This window comes from Lissotriton helveticus, chromosome 7, assembly GCF_964261635.1.
Source record: "Lissotriton helveticus chromosome 7, aLisHel1.1, whole genome shotgun sequence".
Taxonomy (NCBI): Eukaryota; Metazoa; Chordata; class Amphibia; order Caudata; family Salamandridae; genus Lissotriton; species Lissotriton helveticus.
This window is the reverse complement of record NC_136068.1, coordinates 1,064,364,542-1,064,378,415: the sequence shown is the minus strand read 5'-3', so window position 1 is coordinate 1,064,378,415 and position 13,874 is coordinate 1,064,364,542. Positions and strand designations below refer to the sequence as shown.

At 49.1% G+C, this 13,874-nt stretch overlaps 1 protein-coding gene across 3 annotated transcripts in view; it reads left to right on the top strand.

Moving 5' to 3' along the window:
* CANT1 (calcium activated nucleotidase 1) overlaps positions 1-13,874 on the top strand; it is a 130,991-nt gene that overhangs the window by 61,269 nt on the left and 55,848 nt on the right. The window contains exon 1 of one of the 3 annotated variants that reach the window (XM_078653968.1): positions 10,432-10,754. The exons of the other annotated variants lie outside the window; for them this stretch is intronic. The gene's annotated coding sequence lies outside the window, so the exon portion shown is untranslated. Of the gene's footprint in view, positions 1-10,431; positions 10,755-13,874 lie in introns of those variants that run through there. 3 annotated transcript variants of the gene reach the window in all.

The following is a 13,874-nucleotide window of genomic DNA, read 5'->3' as shown; positions in this document are numbered from 1 at the left end:
GAGGAGGTTGTGATCACTTTCTACGGTAGGTGTAATAACCATATCCTTAACCATATTCCATAGGTGGATGTTAAGAAAAATATAATTATTCTGGAGGAATGCGCGGGCCTGTTATAAGTATGAGCTCCCTTTTTATCCGAGTTAGTCCTACCATTAAGAGCCCTTAGGTCAAACTCAGATGTTATAGAGTTGACCTGGAGCACCACTTCCGACCATTTCTTAATTTGACTAAGCTCTAAAGCCGGTATACCCCACCTATTATCAACGACCTCTTGGTCCTCTAGAACTTCTGGTCCGAGGGGCTCAAAAGTACAATTGAAGTCGCCTCCCACCAGGGTGCAATGCTTGTGTGGCGAGGATCGAAGCAAGGCTTCCAACCGTGCTATGACGGGAGATTCTCTGCCTCTCTTTACCCCTCTGGCATAGATATTAAAAACATTTAGAATAACCTGGCCCTTATGATTTTTTAATGTGATGTTAAGAAGGTCGGGACATTGGGTATCGTGCTCGTCCACCCTACAGTTGAGTGCTGTAGCTACCCATATGAGGAGGCCTCCTGAAGGACGGCCTCGACCGCCCTCAGTTTGTACAGCTGATATGTGATGAGACGAATATCCCGCCTTATGAGAAGGCTCCCTGCACCAGGTTTCCTGGAACAAACATATGGAGTATTCCTCCACCAGAGTGTTCCAATCGGGCAGGGTCAATTTCCTCTCTAGACCGGCCACATTCCAACTGAGAACCCTAAAGTGTGGGTCCGTCACAGTCGGGATGCTACCGGCCTCGATGGTATTCACCAGGTCTATATCTCCCGCCAGAGGACAGGCATTCGTGAACTCACTATGGATCGGCACTATCCCTCGTTCCCTTGTGCCACCTAATACCCTGCGCTCCCTTGGGGCGGGCAGTGAGTTGGTTTCTACACACAAATTTAAATTTCCGCAGTTCGGGCTACCGGTCGCTCTGTTGGCAATTGGACTCCTGTTATCTTCCTGGCAATCAAGGGATTGTCACCGTCCCCTCCCTAAGCCATTCCACCCGCCCGAAACAGGGATGAGCGGGATGGTAGTATGTATAAGATTCTGTGAAGGTGGGGCTGCTATCCCTGTCCACGGACAATTTCCGGAGCCACTAGTCTCATCGATCAGGGAGGTTAAAACACTAGAGGGGCGTGGGTAGAAAAATGTTAAGTCAACAATACCAATACCACCCTTGCCCGTACACCAGCCCTGTCTCGTTATCCATCCCACCACCCTTGGATCTTGGAAATTGACCACAATACAGTCCCCCCCCAGATTTTTAGTGGTGGAGCCTATCCAATCTATTCGCTTCACTCCCAGTATGAGTCCATCCACTTCCCCAGGTAGGGGCCGATTCGCCCTTAACCAATGCATAGCTTTGTTTTTAAGCATTTGGAAGGTCTCTCTCTGTCCCGATGGAAGTGGTGGGACGTTAATCAAGACTGCTACATAGGGGAAGGAGTCAGGAGTGAGGTTCATGGGGGGTTTCTTATATGGGGGCCTTTTCAAGGGTGGTAAGGACGGACTAGAGACAGAAGAGGCAGGGCGGGGTATCAATTTGTTCAATGTTGACTGGTTTCCTACTGCCGGGGCAGGTGATATAGCAGCACCCTTCTTTGCACCCTCCAGTCCTCCTCCCACTGCAGTACCCAATGGATTAATACTAGACGTCGACTGTTGCACGACAGGCTGACCATTAGATGCAGTGATGGGGGTGTTTACAACAATCCCTAATGGTGCAGAGTTAAGCGGCTTCGGTGGTCTCTTTACCGCACCATTGTTGGTTTTTACAGACAGGGGGGAGTTGGGATGTTCCCTTTGACCGTTAACGTGTGATGGGGCTTGAGCAGTGGTCTGGCAGTTGCTGTGGCCATCCTGCCTTGAGTGACTTTTTATTAATGCCTTGGTAGAATAGAAGTTGTCCAGAGTAGCCTGCTCGAAGTGGTTTAGGCGGTCAGCAAGCTTAGTAAGGCGTTCCTCTAGTGGAAGCAATAGGGACCGTAGTATCCGTTCCACTTCAGGAAGCAAGCTAGTCAGCCACGGCTGTGTATCGACCGTCGTCGTCCCTGTGTCTATAGAGGTGAGAGGACTGGGGTCTGTGTTGCCAGAAGGTGTAATTGCCCCCACTTGCTTAGAAACACCCCCTCGACTCTCTACAGTGTCTGCCTTACTAGAATACATGCTTTTATTAACTTTCCTAAATTTGTGGGGTGGTTTAGGAGGAAGGTTTTTCCTAGATGTGCTATTGCTTTTCCTTTTGAGACCCAGTTTTGATTTGGTCAATGGAGCACACACCACAGGTAGGGGGGTAATAATTTCAATAGGGCTTACGCGGGGGAGGATCGAGTCACCCACAACACCATGATTGGCCCCATTCATACTTACATCATGACCCAAATTACAAAAGTCAGGTAGTTGGAGTGAGGACAATGGGGTTACTAGGGCAGGAAAGATTTGACCAGGGCGCTTATCCCCCGAGTTCTTTAGCAGTTCAATTGATAGTCTGCGCTCTGCGCGCCTCTCAGCAAGCGATTGCTCCTTGTCAATTGGGTGGACGGGGCGATTAAAAAACGTATCCAAAGGACCTACAACAGATTGGCCGACCTCGGCCGTCGGAGACCTCGAGACAGGTTTGTTGGGGGGGTCCGGCATTCTGAAGCGTTGGGAACCCCCTTGGCTGCTGACTTGTAGATTGGTGCAAACGTCAGCGGAATGGCCCAGCCCGGCCTCCAGCGGCCCCGGACGGCCACAGACGGTCCCGCCCTTGTCCCGGGCTTCTCCCGGCGCGCTCCCGCGTAGCGGAAGCTCTACGGACCTAAGTACTCAGGTCCTGTTTGATCGTTGGCTGATAGGCAAGGGGGCGTGGCCAGCGGGGAGAGCAGCCCAGGTGTTGCTGGTTGGGCGCGCAGGGGCTCCTGGACACTGGAGTCCCTGCTTAGCAACTCGCAGCCCCGCTGGTCCCAACACCACTCCCACGCACCTCCCAACAGTCACCTGCAGCCTGCAGCCAACAGCCTCCTCAACACAGGCGCGCTGCGGGACCCGCGAAGCGGGTCCGGTGAGTCGTCAGGGAAGCCGCTTCCGCCCAGCAGCAGAGGCACACCAGGTCACAGTGTGCAGCGTAGAATCCGTAGAATCCGGTAAGAGCAAGCAAAGATTTCGACAGGGGTCCCAGCTAGGTGAGGGAGAATGCCGCTTTTCACTTCCTCGGCAGGGGGGCGTGGCCAGCGGGGAGAGCAGCCCAGGTGTTGCTGGTTGGGCGCGCAGGGGCTCCTGGACACTGGAGTCCCTGCTTAGCAACTCGCAGCCCCGCTGGTCCCAACACCACTCCCACGCACCTCCCAACAGTCACCTGCAGCCTGCAGCCAACAGCCTCCTCAACACAGGCGCGCTGCGGGACCCGCGAAGCGGGTCCGGCGAGTCGTCAGGGAAGCCGCTTCCGCCCAGCAGCAGAGGCACACCAGGTCACAGTGTGCAGCGTAGAATCCGTAGAATCCGGTAAGAGCAAGCAAAGATTTCGACAGGGGTCCTATGCCTTATTATCAGGATAAATTAATTTACACAGTCTGTGGTTGTCCTAAAAATCTAGCATGAATCGGATTTGTGTGGACCCACGTTGGACACCATAGGTTCACAGTCTGTTAAGCTTGTCGAAATTGATTAAGACTGTTCTGCCAGCTCCCTTTTAGGCTCTTGCACAGGCTTTAGGCACTTAGGCGAACACTGGGAGGAACGCAGAGACCTTTTTGGATTCTATCATGTAATTTTCTTTCATGTGATTTGTACTACTAAAACGATACTGGAACGCGGCTTTTTTCTCAAACTTCCTAAGCATTGCCTATCTTTCTTGAAGTACTTCTTCAATTACCTGATGGTATTGGGGGTGTTGCCACTTGACAGTCAGTCCTACCTCTGGAAAACTGAATACGGGTCCTGACTCCTGTCTGGGTCAAATAACCCCTTAAGCCTTACCCCTGCTCCAGTTAAACAAAAGAACACTGGGTGGAGACGGGGCACATGGGCAGTGTGTGAAGTATGTGCAGTACAGGGTTAATGTTTAAACATCATGGGGTTCATGGGCAAACGCTGCAGAGTTCTTAAGGCATTTAGGAGTGTGGAGGACATGGTCAGACTGTGAAGAAGGGGGTTAGTAGATGGGCAGCTAAAGGTGATTGGAGCACATGGGCAAGTGATTTTCGGGACTTGTGTTTAAAGCTTGGGGCACAGTGACTAACCGAGTATGGATCTAGGAACAAGCTGACAGACACTACAAGGATCCTGGGGCATAGACCGAGTTCGTGTAGTGCACATGACTAGACAGCTTGAGATATGCGAGGTCGATAAATCTACTGTGTGAGGACCTTGGGGCACATGGACAGGCAGCTATGGGCAGTATGGTGAGTAGGGGCACATGACTAAGACAGTCTGATGAGTTGAACAGACTGTAAGGAGTCTGGAGCACATCGACAAACACAAGTGAGAGTGTGAGAAGTGTGGTACACCTGGAAAGAAGAGCTTCGGGGCAAAAACACAGACTTCTGAAGAGCTTGGAGCTCAAGAACACATAGGGCCAGATGTGCTAAGCAATTTTGCAATTCCAAACCTGAAATTGCCAAAATAACAGTTTGCAACTGCCCAAATAGCTATTTCCAATGTACAAAATCAATTTTATGAGACAGTAAAGTTTTTCTAACTTGTAAAATGAGTTTTGCAATTCAAACTGAATCACAATTTAGATGGGACATAAAAGGGTTGTTCCTTCCAAATTGTGTTTGTGTGGTATGTGTCAATTGTTTGTCACTAAAAATCTAGTCATAAACCATTAACTGGTCACCAACTCCTTAAAGAAGATGGTAACTGATTCGTAGACGGATAAGGGTCCCCTTCCCAACCTCAGGGAGAGTAGGCAGTGGTCCAGGGAACCTCTGTCTGTGGTCGCTGATGTTTTCCCAAACTGGAAAGTTATTTTATTTTAAAGCAGTACACGTTCCTTAAGGAACTTGGATGTCTAAAAAAAGTCACATTTAGAAGTGCAAACACTGGGATGGTGGTCTGCTGTTCCTTGAACTGTCTCTGTGTTTGTAGCCAATTTCAGGGGGTGGCAAATTTTGCCCTGCCTAATTAACATTCATTGGACAGATCATTCTATGACCCTCAGCCAAAGGTGATTTCTGCGAATCGACCTAATAGTACATAGGCAAGTTGGCATAAGCAAAGCCTAGTTGCAAAAGTTGGTAGCAAATTATGGGCACTTTTTTCCGAATGCGCTCTTAATATATTGTGACCATGAGGAGCATGAGAAAATAATGGTTGACTCTTAGGAGTTAGGACACTTGATTGGAGAGACTGTTTAAGCTGGCAGTACATGCAGAAACTGTTAAACGCTAGAGAGACACTAGTGGAGTAGTGTGGCTCACTGGTTAGAGGTGGCAGGCCCGAGAGCAGAAGTCAGCCCGGGACCAGGGTTCAATTCTCGTTGCGGCAGGGTCGTGGACCTTGGTTAGCAGACTCGATAATTCTCGCTTCGGTGCTTACTCTAATCAGGGGTTCCACCAGACAACTCTGGGCATTAGCTTGCCTAATCTCCACAACGGCCCCACCAATCCCGGGGATGCCTGGCTCCACCTTGGGGACTCCCAGCAAGGGACCATCCCACAGGGAAAGCCAGGACGGGTTCCCCAGAGTTATACAGCGCCAGGAAACCTATGGACGGGTAGCAGTGCGCTTTACAAGCTCAAAAACATTTACATTTACATTTAGAGATGTTAGACAGTGATGAGAGGGAACCTATTCTGCAGACGGCTTGTCTGGGTAAGCCACATTCTCTCCAATATTATATTTCCTTTGTCCCCTAGCCATAATCAGACTACAGGCAGAAATTGTGGGCAATGATGTGTGACTTTGTGCCTACACACTGATGACACACCTCTTACAACAATTGACACGGTATCCCTATAAGCCAATTCGCCACCAGTCTGCCCTGGCACCTGAAGTCTGTGTATCGAACATGGGACAACATTGCCCTGTCCTGTAAAGTCACTTATTCGCACCCTCGCTATCACAATAGGAGGACATTTTGTGATAAACCCCTGCCAATAAAGGGAACAGAAGATCAGAAACATACACAACTAAAGAGGTAGAAATCCAGAATTTAACTGGCCATCAAGTCGAGCTCTAGATTCGAACCCTGTTACTTGCTTCACCTTGTTTGATGGCATGTTATCTGCTCCTTAGTTTATATTCTTTTCATGTTGCCACGCCGGCAGGGAAGAGGAGTGTGCTTCCGGTAACAGGTCTTGATATTTCTTAAAGCTGGTGGTCTCTGCATGCAGTGTTAACACTGAGGCCCTTGACTAGTAATTAGACCTCGGCGTGCAACAAGACCCATATTGTGAGTGAGTGGCACTAGGTCCTGTTTGTGTAAAACACGTTAGGCCGCCTAAGGTATGTTCTGCAGTTCAGGAGTAGTGTGGCCGGGTGGAATGGAAGTGACGAGTCATGCAGGGACAGATGACACGAGAGAAAGGGAATGAGGGAAAGGGCATATGGAACAGAATAATTTCACAATGGGGTTTGTTGAAAGCTCTGAGGGTTGGACGTCTTCACTCTTCATTGACCATTTATTTACATGACGCCACCACTGATACACGTTTGGATAACATTGGGATTGTTTGCCAGTTCAAAGGGGCACATTTTATTGCCCTGGGCTGCTAAGGACAAAAAGCAGAATTTGCTGTGCCCAGCCGACTGATAGCCGTGAGCTACAAAGAATGGGAACGCCTCCGGCCTTTGTCCTGTGCATCGTCCACACTAGCCACATATCCGTCCGCTCGTGGTGATACATCCGTCCTACGTACATGAGGTTGTTGGGTCAGTTGCACTGACTGGGTAACGTGCTGGCCATGCTCGGTGAGTCGGTGTGCCCGGGTCCTGCGGGAAGTTTACTGCGACCCAGCTAGGAACAATGTACATGGTGAAAGCAACCCTTTCTGTGCATGCCTTGCAGTCTTTGTAAGCATTTCCTGCTTAAAGCGCCTCCTGCAATAACGTACGCCATCTTTTATGATAGGTGTATAGTAGTGAGAGAAGCCAGGCCAATCTGCTCATTACGGAGCCACTGAAATTATGCGGCGATAATGACTAAATTGTGCGGTGAGGAAAGATTCATTATATGGCCCATTCCACTGTATTATCTCGTTGTGTTTGCGTTTTAACACATCGATACAGAAGAGATACAGACACTACAGGAAATGCAAAAATGTATGAACAAAGACAGCTATAAACATTCAGCCTATCCCATTCAAATGCTATTTAGTGAATGGCGTTTTTGTATTGTATACAAACACAGAAAACTAATTTTTATTTACAACTTCCGTCTACATCTTATGTATAATAATGTATATAAAACACGTTATATTCGGGAATACCAACCTATGTGATTACGCTTATTGTAAAAAAAAAAAATATCAAGTCTTGGATTCTGCACATCCCAAATATGTTTGAAACCCTGTCTTCAGTTTTTAGGGCTCGCCTGCTGATGCGCTTCAGCGCATAGCTGGCGAAGCTCTATAGGGGCTTATCCAGTGTTTATCCACTGGCGATTCCACTGGCGATTCCTTCAAGTGCATGTGCTTTTTAGGTCATTGCGCTTGCGCAAGCCCTAAAAAGCGCGTGCACAATGCCACCAGCCGCCTGCCTGCCTGCCTCGCATTACCACATCAAAGGCAGCCCTCCGAGCGCATTTCTCACCCCCTAATTATTCACGGCCGGCCGGCAGGCACATCAAAGGCTGCTGCTGCCGTGACTCGCATTTCTCCTCCCTCCTCCCCTATCACTGCCCAGGCCGGCCGTACTTTCTCTTTACAAGGGCCCCCATTCCTGAATCACTTGAAATCTCTCCACATTATTTGCATTTTGTTAATTAAAAAAATTAACTTCAACACAGCGTTGCACATTTTTCTCGACTTCGGAAGGATGAGTCCCAATCTCATTTGTACAAAGTGTTGTAATGGGATTATTGGAGAGTTAGAGAAACGTGCTCACAAGTTACATTTTTATGCATATCATCTGAGTAAATAAACAATAGCATGGTGCCGTTTGCGTCCTTGACTTGATCTGGTTTTTATTTTTATTTTGCTATTATTCTCACAAAGGCTAAGAAGGTCTGCCTACTTTAGTATTAAGTGCTATACGTCGCATAAGCAACAGCTAACCATTCACTCACCCACGCAACGCCACTCACCCATGCAACGCCACTCACCCACGCAACGCCACTCACCCACGCAACGCCACTCACCCACGCAACACCACTCACACACGCAACGCCACTCACACACGCAACGCCACTCACACACGCAACGCCACTCACACACGCAATGCCACACACGCAACGCCACACACACACGCAACGCCACACACACATGCAACGCCACTCACACATGCAACGCCACTCACACATGCAACGCCACTCACACATGCAACGCCACTCACACATGCAACGCCACTCAACCACGCAACGCCACTCACACACGCAACGCCACTCAACCACGCAACGCCACTCACCCACGCAACGCCACTCAGCCACGCAACGCCACTCAGCCACGCAACGCCACTCACCCACGCAACGCCACTCAGCCACGCAACGCCACTCAGCCACGCAACGCCACTCACACACGCAACGCCACTCACACACGCAACGCCACACACACACGCAACGCCACACACACACGCAACGCCACACACACACGCAACGCCACACACACACGCAACGCCACTCACACACGCAACGCCACTCACACATGCAACGCCACTCACACATGCAACGCCACTCACACATGCAACGCCACTCACACATGCAACGCCACTCACACATGCAACGCCACTCACACATGCAACGCCACTCACACATGCAACGCCACTCACACATGCAACGCCACTCACACACGCAACGCCACTCACACACGCAACGCCACTCACACACGCAACGCCACTCACACACGCAACGCCACTCACACACGCAACGCCACTCACACACGCAACGCCACTCAGCCACGCAACGCCACTCAGCCACGCAACGCCACTCAGCCACGCAACGCCACTCAGCCACGCAACGCCACACACACACGCAACGCCACACACACACGCAACGCCACACACACACGCAACGCCACACACACACGCAACGCCACACACACACGCAACGGCACTCACACACGCAACGCCACTCACACACGCAACGCCACTCACACACGCAACGCCGCTCACCCACGCAACGCCGCTCACCCACGCAACGCCGCTCACCCACGCAACGCCGCTCACCCACGCAACGCCGCTCAGCCACGCAACGCCGCTCAGCCACGCAACGCCGCTCATCCACGCAACGCCGCTCATCCACGCAACGCCGCTCATCCACGCAACGCCGCTCATCCACGCAACGCCGCTCACCCACGCAACGCCACTCACCCACGCAACGCCACTCATCCACGCAACGCCACTCATCCACGCAACGCCACTCATCCATATGCAAAACGAAAAATGTCAAACTCTTCTATTGCGAGACCTATTGCATTTTCAATGCTTGTTGGGTGTGCTCCCTGTCCTTGCTATGGGCCTTCGGAGTCCCCTCGTTCTATTAAGAAATAGCAATCCAAAATAGTACTAGGAGGTTGCTGCGAGGCAGGGTCTCTGTGGCAGCATGCATTTGCTCTAATCGTGTAATCAAATATTTAAAATTAAGGAATAATTATTTCTACCCTGTTTAAATGACATTTTGCAGATAAACTCCTTATTTTTTTTCCAGCCTATCACTTGTGGACATGAATACGAACTGAAAAATAGTAATGGAGAGCCGCCCATCAGGCTAGAATACATGTGTAATTCCGATGGCCTTTTCACTGCCTCGAGCCCGTTCTCCACACCTCCATCCCAGTTGGTTGCACCAACGGGTCGGTCTCCTTTGAAGGCTGCTCCTCTCCTCTCTGGGCAGTCCAGCCCCTGGTTTACAGCGGAGCAGCCTTGACGAAAGGAGACCGTCCCATCGGTGCAGGTAACCCGTATATGTGTGTGAACTGACTCGAGTAGAATCCGTCGTTATGCTCACCGGCCCTCCGTCCTGAGGTGTGCCTGTGGGCCTTCAGAGGCAGTGAAAAGTCCATCGTAATTAACGTATCCTGGCCTGTTCAGCGGCCTGCCCAGCAAACAGTGCAGTTTGTCCAGGCGTGAGGTGGCCGTCAGTGAGACGGCCACGGCGAGTGACTGCTCCGCATTTCATTCACTATTTTCTAGTCATTCCTTTGATAGTGAGTGTGTTGGTGCGTAGATGGCCCTTTCGCGATGTCTCCAACTCTATAACAATGAGAGTGAGTCACGCCTCGTTGCGTGCGGTCTCGCGGCGGGTTGCTGTTGCCTCAGAGGAAGGCGCGGTCGCCCAAAGGTGAGTCGCTCACCTGAGTGACGTGACGTGTACCTGCCAAGGACGCGGCGTCGATCCAGTTCCTGCTGCGCGCGCCTGGGTCAGGCGTCCATCCTGGTGCACCCTCTGACGCGGCGCGCGCGTCCTGGTCCCGTGGGGCCCTCGGTAGGAGGTGCTGGTGGGCTGGCTCGCCGCGGGCGCCGGGGACAGTACTTCAGCTCTCACGGGAACCCCCCCCCCCCCCCCAAGTCTGGCTGCGATGGTATCAGGAAGGCTCCGCACCTGCCCAGCCTAGAGACGCTCGCGGAACACCCTTATTGAACGTAAGAAACCTTGTCTCAGATTCTCTTCTACATTTGTTTGAGGATGAGAGAGAACCCTTCGGGTGTGAGTGGGGGGCTAGGGGAGGGTGTGTGGGATGGAGGGTGTTACGGGAATCCACAGTAAAGCGGAATGTTATTGCCATTATAAACGAAAGAAGAAACTTCCTGCAATTAATAGTTTAATCAGGGATGTGACAAGAATCTAAACTGGTCCTGGAGACGAGCGCGCTCACCTCTGTGCCATGTCATACTTTAAAACCTTCTTTCTGAGCACATGCCCTCTTGGGACCCGGTTGGCCCGGGTTCGACCCCATCGCCCGAAAGCAGTGGGAGCTGGGAATAGGTTTTCTCTTTCCACACGCTGCCGTTTGTTGTACTTGGAGCGGGTTTCCACTCTTGTTGGCGAGGAGTAGACGTAATCGGGCAGTGTTCTGGATCCTGTGCCGCATCCTTGATCTCTAGATCTCACACATTTTCCAGTGACTGGAGCAGGGTTCCGGACTGGACTCGTAGAGGGAACTGGCACTGATGCACTTGTTTAGTTCGACTGTAAACCATTGTAAAGCAACCCCTACTCCATGTGGCTGCGAAGGACAATTTTGTAAATACAAGTAACACAAAAATACATAAATCATATCGTAGGGAACATTCTTAGAGCATGCTTTATTGTAATTCCTCATCCTGAGGTCAGCGCTAGACTCCTTAAAGCAGAATGTTGGTTCCTTCTCCTGACCTGTAACTCTTGCTGTTAAGAGTTCAGCGAGTGAAGCGCTCAATTTTTGTCCCTACTTTTTATTTATTGGTGCAGCTTTATAAAAAGCCATGCAATAAAAAAACACGATACAAGTACTATTAAAAAAAACGCAATTTTTTTAAGTCACACTGGTTCATTCCCTCGAGCACACTCCCAAACACAGGAGAGCTGAAATACAGAGCTCACGCAAAGATGGGATTATTTAAAAGAGGCTTATGAAACCTTGTAACAGATAAGATGAAAGTGCTACATGCAGTGCAAATATTGTTTAGATAAGATAGCCCAATAGTAAATACTTCATGAATGGATATAAATGTATTTATCATGCTAAAAAGGACATTGCGCTGAATTATACCAAAATGCAACCGTGCTGGATGCAAGTAATTGATGAAATGTATGTAGCTGTGCAAAGAATAAAGGAATCCGGAAGCATTTCCATCCGACAATGTGCAAAGCCATTTCGATCAATAGCAGCAATTTATGATACAAAAATGTAAGAGTTATAGGTGATCCAGTTGCCCACTCGTATTCCCAAAAATGTCAATACACCTTCCTTAGATTGTTTAAGAAGTGACGCTCTCTATTGCCTGTGTAATGGCTGGACGTCTATTCCAGGTGATGTGTGTATATATATATATATATATATAAAGATACAGCCTGGTAGATCTCCGGGTGGTCTGTTCTATAACACAGTAAGGGAGCATCCTTACATCTCCTTGTACTGTTTTCTAAAAAACAAGGGGCAGAGATAGGTTCTAAGGAGAGATAAGGAGTTATTACAGAGTAACAAAAGTCATAAAGTGCTGACAACTGATGTTAGTAATTTAGTGATACTTTTTTATTGTCAGCTGGACGGAAGGCTGAGCATGCCTACACTAAATGAAACTGTACCAGACGCAGTGATCCACTGCTGTATACTTTTATTAAAGCGCGTTTATTGCTCTGAACCAAATACAACCGGCCTTTCTAGTCCGGCTGCATTCCAGAGGGAATGCTAGAAGTTTATAGTGAATGGAAGCTGTTGCAGCAGTGCGGCTCCCGCCAGTGTCGGAGCAACCGAAAGACTGCCGAGTCACTTCCGGTAGCACTAACTTTACTGCTCCCAACTCCCACGTTGTAGGCAAATCATGGCAAAACAAGCACTGGCAAAGCAAAAGACTGAAAAATAGATCGTTTCGTCATTTACGTTCTAGGCTGTTTTTCTATGTATTGTATTTTTGTTTTGGTGAAATGCAGAACTATTCTAGGATGCAATCCCCTAACAGACAAATGCCAATAATACCTGAACGCCCCATATCCTCCAATACTAGTGCAGACAGTACGCTGTGCCGTTAGAGCAGAAAGCCCACCTCTTCTTTTACAACGCATCTCCTCCCTTCTGCTTGCATTAACAATTCCTGGTTCAGTATTCTGCGGTGCCTGCCTTCTGTGCTGTGTCTTCATATTAAGGACCCCTGAAGAACAGGCTCATAAACTCACAGCAGCAGAGCACAGAGGTTGAGAATAGAAGGAGGCTGTTTTTCAGGGATGGTGGGCAAAGAGCAAACTATTGAGTGGTTGGTTTCGTTTAAAATTGCTTAATTTTCCTATTCAACTGCTGTTGCATGACAGTCGCCGAGAGTCCTAGTTCTGAGGAGTTAGCATTTTAAGGTGAAGGCTGTTGGGGCATTTCAGGAAGACATTCTTCACACTTAACCTCCAAGAAAGTATTGGATTCGTAGGGAACATTTCCATTCCAATGTGTACTTTAGTCTAATTTAGGAGTGAACCCACAAATGTACAACTTTGTGGGTATCCACCATCTTTCAAGTGGCCTCCAATTGCCCCTGCACTAGGAACATTAATATTACTAGCCCTAGTCTTAAACATCTGACTGTCAAATAGCTGCCATACTTGCAGGTTTCTCCAGTCGTAACTGGACTTTGCAGTCAGAAAAGTCTTTAAACTATTATTGTCTGAGTCAAGATTTAGAATTTCTAGTCACATGTGTGCATACTTAAGTGACGCCAACAGTCTTAAACGATTTGTGGATGTGGGCCCTCGGTAATAGATATGCAACAAAGATAGTGAATTTGGTATCTCAGTTCTTATCTTGTTACACTGTGATTAATAAATACAGGAACATTACCTTTGTAAAGCTCTTTTCTGAAAGTCACTTTTGAAGTTGTGTTTTAAAAGACCCTGGTGTAGCTGAAGCACCCAGTGAGCATTCACAAAATGGCCTTGGCTGGGACCCTGGCTGTAATGCCTCATGGCATAAGAAGCTTCCTTGCAGTTTTAATGTCTATTGGGTAATTGGATATATGTCCCGTTGGTTTGGTAATACCTTATGCCTATGGGGGTTATTGCTTCTGTAGGGAATGCAG